The sequence below is a fragment of the Moschus berezovskii genome, chromosome 26 (assembly GCF_049115385.1).
Source record: "Moschus berezovskii isolate FMDL1 chromosome 26, NW_MosBer_1.0, whole genome shotgun sequence".
In the NCBI taxonomy this organism is placed as follows: domain Eukaryota; kingdom Metazoa; phylum Chordata; class Mammalia; order Artiodactyla; family Moschidae; genus Moschus; species Moschus berezovskii.
Window position 1 is genome coordinate 30479416 of NC_142485.1, and position 6000 is coordinate 30485415.

Genomic DNA, 6000 nt, shown 5'->3' on the forward strand with positions numbered 1-6000 from the left:
TAATGAACATATTTACAAATAGAAACAGACATAGAGAACCAGCTTACAGTTGCCTGAGGGGAAGGGTTGGGGGACAAGATAGGTATTTTCAGATGGACATGTACACATTGCTGTACTTGAAATGGATAACCAACAAAGACCTACCGTAGAGCACAGGGAATCTGCTCAGTGTTATGTGGCAGCCTGGATGGAAGGGAATTTTGGAGGAGAATATGGATACATGTGTATGTATGGTTGAGTCCTTTTGCTGTCCACTTGAAACCATCACAACATTTTTAATTGGTTATACTCCAATATAAAATTTTTAAAATTCTTAAAAAGACTATGCATAAGGTAGAACCAGAAGGATAAAGTGAGGTCACTCAGTCGTGTCCGACTCTTGACTCTCCCATGGACTGCAGCCTACCAGGCTCCTCCATCCACAGGATTTCCCAGGCAAGAGTACTGGAGTGGGTTGCCATTTCCTTCTCCAAAGGAAACTAATACAAATGAAAGTGGTGGTCGGGGGCAGGGGCGGAAGTGAGGTTTTTCATCCTTTTCTATATCATTTTGACATTTTTGTTGTTCAGTCACTAAGTCATGTCTGACTCTTTGCGACCCCATGGACCGCAGCACGCCAGGCTTCCCTCTCCTTCCCTATCTCCCAGAGTTTGCTCAAACTCGTCCATTGAGTCAGTGATGCCATCCAACCATCTCATACTCTGTCACCCCCTTCTCCTGCCTTCAATCTTTCTCAGCATCAGGGCCTTTTCCATTGAATCAGCCCTTCACATCAGGTGGCCAAAAATATTGGAATTTCAGCATCAATCTGGCCAGTGAATATTCAAGGTTTATTTCCTTTAGGATTGACTGGCTTGATCTCCTTGCTGTCCAAGGGACTCTCAAGAGTCTTCTCCAGCATAGCAGTTCAAAAGCATCAATTCTTACAATTTTGAACATGTCATTGTATTTCCTGGCTTCAAAAAATGGAAAGAAGAAGAGGTGGGAATGGCACAAAACTATTTCAGGAATGACAACGTGGATCAGTACAGGGGTAGGGGTGGAGAGGGCATCATAGCTGTGCAATAGCCATGTTCCAGGATTTTGCACAGCTTGTTTATTTTCTTCTTTGACTCAGCGTCTGCACATATGCGTTGAGAAATCATAATACACTTAATATTAGAACTTGAGCCTAAAGTCTCAGCGTCAGTTTTTTATAGCTCAAAGAGGAATCTAGACAATTCCTATGTATTTTTTAACTTATTCTTTAGGTGTTCCATCCTTATCCTTTGCAATTTGATTATAATAAACTATCACATGATGACGCAGACCAACAAATTATCTATCAGAGGATTTTTGTGCCCAGAACATCTACCATCTGCCACACTGTTAATGAAAATAACTGAGGAACTGTTACGTTTAGGGATGTTCAGAAAAAGCAAGCACCTGCCTCCCAAGAAAATGTTTTTCCGAATTTAACGTTGGTGCAAAAGCTTTAAGTAGCACGTTTGAGCTAGAGTCCAGTGTCTGATCAACCTCTTATACTTTGGTTTTAAGTGACTTAAATATCAGCTCAGGAACCTAAGCACCCTTATATACAGTTCCCCAAGAGGGAAGCACATTTGGCCAAACTACTGAAAGCTGATTCACTGATTTTACTTTAATATTTCCAAAGACTCATTAATTTTTTTAAAGTTAATTTGGCTGTGTTAGGTCTTAGTTGCCCTGTGGTATGTGGAGTCTTTGTTCCTGGGTGGGATCTTAGTTCTCTGACCAGGAATCGAAATCCCCACACTGGAAAGCAGATTCTTAACCACTGGAGCTCCAGGGAAGTCCCCAGACTCTCTTCTGCCTGGCAGGTTTAAGGAGCATTGAGGGGCCTGTTGTGGATGGGGCGAATAAGCAGAGCAGATGAGGTTGGCGCGGGGAGGTGGCGCAGTCCACGACCTTAAGGATGCTACTCAGGTCCCACCTAGGGAGAGAGTACACGTGCAAAGGGAAGAGACTCCAACATCCAGGGACCTAGGAAAGGACACTGAAAAGGACTGCCAGAGCTGAAGGTGGGAAAACAGGGGAGTTGAGGGTGAGAAGGCCAGGGCAAGAAGCTGCTTGGCAGTGGCCAGCTGGGACACACTACTGAAAATGGCGAGGGAAGGAGCATTTGAAATAGGCACTGGACTTGTGACGGGGGTTAGAAGTGATCCTGACAAAGGGTGTTTGCGTGTTAGGTGCTCAGTTGTGTCTGACTCTGTGACCCCATGGACTATAGCCTGCCAGGCTCCTCTGTCCATGGAATTCTCCAGGCAAGAATACTGGAGTGGGTTGCCATTTCCTTCTCCAGGGGATCTTCCTGACCCAGGGATCGAACCCGGGTGTCCAGCGTTGCAGGCAGATTCTTTACCATCTGAGCCACCAGGGAAGTCCTGACAAAGGGGAGTCTGTGCGAATATTGAGGCAGAAGCCAGCTTGGAGAGGATTGACAGGGAAGTGCCAAGTGAGGAAATGGAAATTAGAAGTATAGAAAACTTGAGAAATTGGCTTTGAAGAAAGGGCAGGGTGGGGAATAGGAAGTGAGTTGAAATGTGTGCAAGAGACTGAACATGTTTAAATGCTGATGGCAAGAATCAAGTCGGGATAAAGATTGAAAATACTGGAGGGAGAAGTAACTGACAGTGGAGGATTCCTAAGAAATGAGAGAGGGTTAAATCGGCAATTTTAATCAACATAATTATGGGGATGCAGAGAAGAAGCCTTTTTTTTTTTTTTTTTTTCTTAACAGGAGGAAATATGAAAAGCTGGGTGTGAATAAAGCTAGGGTTGTAAGTTTTGTGGCAGGAAGTTCTCATATTTTTTAAGAAGTAGAAGACAGGGACTCTGCTCTAAGTTAACTGTTCAAAAGGTTGGAAGAATAAGGAAGGTTTGAAACCATCACTGTCAAGAGCTGGAGAGCAGATAAACCAGAGAAGTTTAGTGAGATTTCTGGGCAGTGTTTAGGGCCCAATGGAAATCACAGTGGTACCAACTTGACCCATTGTGGGGTTTTATCTGGGAACATTCAGCTGCTTCAGTATTGGCATTAGTTGGCTTCATACAACTTTGGAAATTTGCCCAAAATTTAAAAAAAAAGAGGAGTGGGACTTCCCTGGTGGTTAAGACTCCAAGCTTCAACTGCAAGGGCCATGGGTTTGATCCCTGGTCAGGGAACTAAGATCCCAGGCACCATGCAGCAAGGCGAAAAAAGAGAAGTCACAGATTTCAGGAGACTGCAAGATGAGCTACTCAACTGATGGAACATGGACTCAACTGATGGACTTAACTACAATCAATTATCTTGTAATAACCTATAGTGGAAAATAATCTGAAAAATAATATATGTGTAAATGTATAACCAAATCACCTTGCCATGCACCTGAAACATTGTAAGTCAACTATACTTCAATAAAAAATATATATATATATTAAGAAAAAGAAAGGATTGCTGACTGTAGTCAGAGTATGGATGGGAGGTGAGGCAGATTTGATCATGGAAAAGGTGTGACTGGTTGAGTTGAACTAAGAGCTGAGAATTCTGGATGTGCCCTCCTCCCTATGGGCAATGATGTGCTGAAACAAGACTGTGAGTGTGTGTGTGTGTGTGTTAGTCGATCAGTCGTGTCCAACTCTTTGCCGACCCCATGGACTGTGCCCTCCTCCCTATGGGCAATGATGTGCTGAAACAAGACTCTGTGTGTGTGTGTGTGTGTGTGTGTGTGTGTTAGTCGATCAGTCGTGTCCAACTCTTTGCCAACCCCATGGACTGTGCCCTCCTCCCTATGGGTAATGATGTGCTGAAACGAAACTCTGTGTGTGTGTGTGTGTGTGTGTGTGTGTGTGTGTGTGTGTTAGTCTATCAGTCGTGTCCAACTCTTTGCCGACCCCATGGACTGTAGCCCACCAGGCTCCTCTGTCCATGGGATTGCTATTTCCTTCTCCAGGGGATCTTCCCAACCCAGGGATCAAGCCCACGTCTCCTGCGTCTCCTGCACTGAAGGTGGATTCTTTGCCATCTTTCCCACCAGGGAACCCCATTCCATGTGTAGGAGTACAGTAATAAGATAATGTGATAAAATGTAGTTGTGTTCACAAAGCTTTCATTTTAGGGAATTTTTTAAAAACCCATCTTTTGTTTTTGCCAAAAAACACTTTTAGAACTACCACCTGTTATCAACATTATTCATAAAGGAACATTTTAACTCCCATTTCCTCCTCGACCCCCAAAATCAGAAGGAACATACTCTCACATTTTTCAAGCTGCCTGCTCATTTTTACAGCTTAGAAAAATAACTGAAAATTCTGCCCAAAACCTTAAAATACATATTTTTGCTTTCAATTTTTAATCGGAACATAACATTGTCACAAGTACCAGGCAGAAATAGCAGTTCCCTCTTTCCAGACAATGCTGCTGGGTCTCTGTTTTGAACATTTCCCTCTAGAGCTGATGCAAATTGAGAGGGAAGAGACTGAGCAATCAAATTTGCAAGTGGTGTCTGTTGAGGGTTTCAATTCTTTGTCAATCTGTAAGAAGGAGTTGGACTCCTGTCGGGGTGAGTGATGGAGGCAGTCTGGGGACCAAAATCTCCTGCATCCACACCCCACCCTGTCCTCTCTGTCTCCTGCTCCCCTTCAACCCTTCATGGCTCTCTGCCCCAGCTAGCAGTTGGGACCTCGCAGTGACAAACAAACCAGATTTGTCTGGCTTGTGTGTATCAACTCTAGTCTGATTTATCATCATCTGTTGACCCAACCCAGGCTGATACAAAATTAAATTATTTAAATATTAAGTCTGTCCATGGAGGACAGATTCCATCTGTGTATTTTAATTTCAGTGCCTTATCCCTATTGATCAACTTGGTACCTTCCAAACAATTTTTTTTTTTTTTCAAAAAATCTTCATGTGAGAAATTTAATATGAATCTTCTGGGTATATCTCTCTGATGTTCAAAGCACTAACATATTCTTTATATTTCATTTGAACTTCTCATACAAGTACAAAACCATACAAAATCAGAATCGGATTTATCCCTGTTCTCTCCCATCCTCTCACAAGCCCTTAAGCATAGAGCAGAATTAAAAGGCTGAAATAGTGTAACCAAAAGAGTGCTTTGGCTGATCCAAGGAGAACATAAAAAAGAGAAGCTAGGGACTTGCCTGGCTGACCAGTGGTTAAGACTCCAGGCTTCCGATGCAAGGGGCACAGGTTTGATCCCTGGTCAGGTAACCAAGATCCCACATGCCATGCTGTGGGGCCAAAAAAAGATGAAAATAAGTAAATAATATAAAAAAGCTAGACTTAGAGTTACTGTAATACATTCACATCCTTAACTGCTAAAAATGTTACAAATTCTCTTTACAAATTTCTTCTCAAAAGCCATCAAAAGTCACTGACAGCAGCTTACTGTGAAAGTTTATCTATGAGCTTTTTAAGGGCATCTACTCTGTGTTCAACCCTCGATGTAAAAGTCCCTTGAAACCACTTCATTGCTATCAACTTGCTTAGCTGGAGAGGAGCATAATTTCGAATCGCATCAAGTAAATTCTGGGAAATACTGAGCTGACATCTGCACTGTCTTTGAAGGTCCTGTGGTTGTTGGGCAACCCGTTTTTTTCAGCGTGTGAAACCTGCAGGTAAACCAAGACTAAGAAATGTTTTTCACTAAATACAGTCACGGTTCATCTCAACTCAGAATTCCCCCATCCCCACTCCACCTCCCACGGGTGTACTTCCTCTGTTGGTTGGTTTCATACTGCTTGGGTTGTACTAGCTCTGGAATCCGCTTGCTAGCTGTCTCTTCCCCAGTCTGAACTCCAGTTTCTCTTGCTCTAAAATGAGGTCAACTATATTCCTTCCAGTAGGAGTGACATGAGAACATTTAACAATGATGGAGACTTCCCTGGTGGTCCAGTGGCTGGGACTCAGAGCTCCCAATGCAGAGGCCCCGGGTTCAATCCCTGGTCAGGGATCCACAGGCTGCAACTAACACA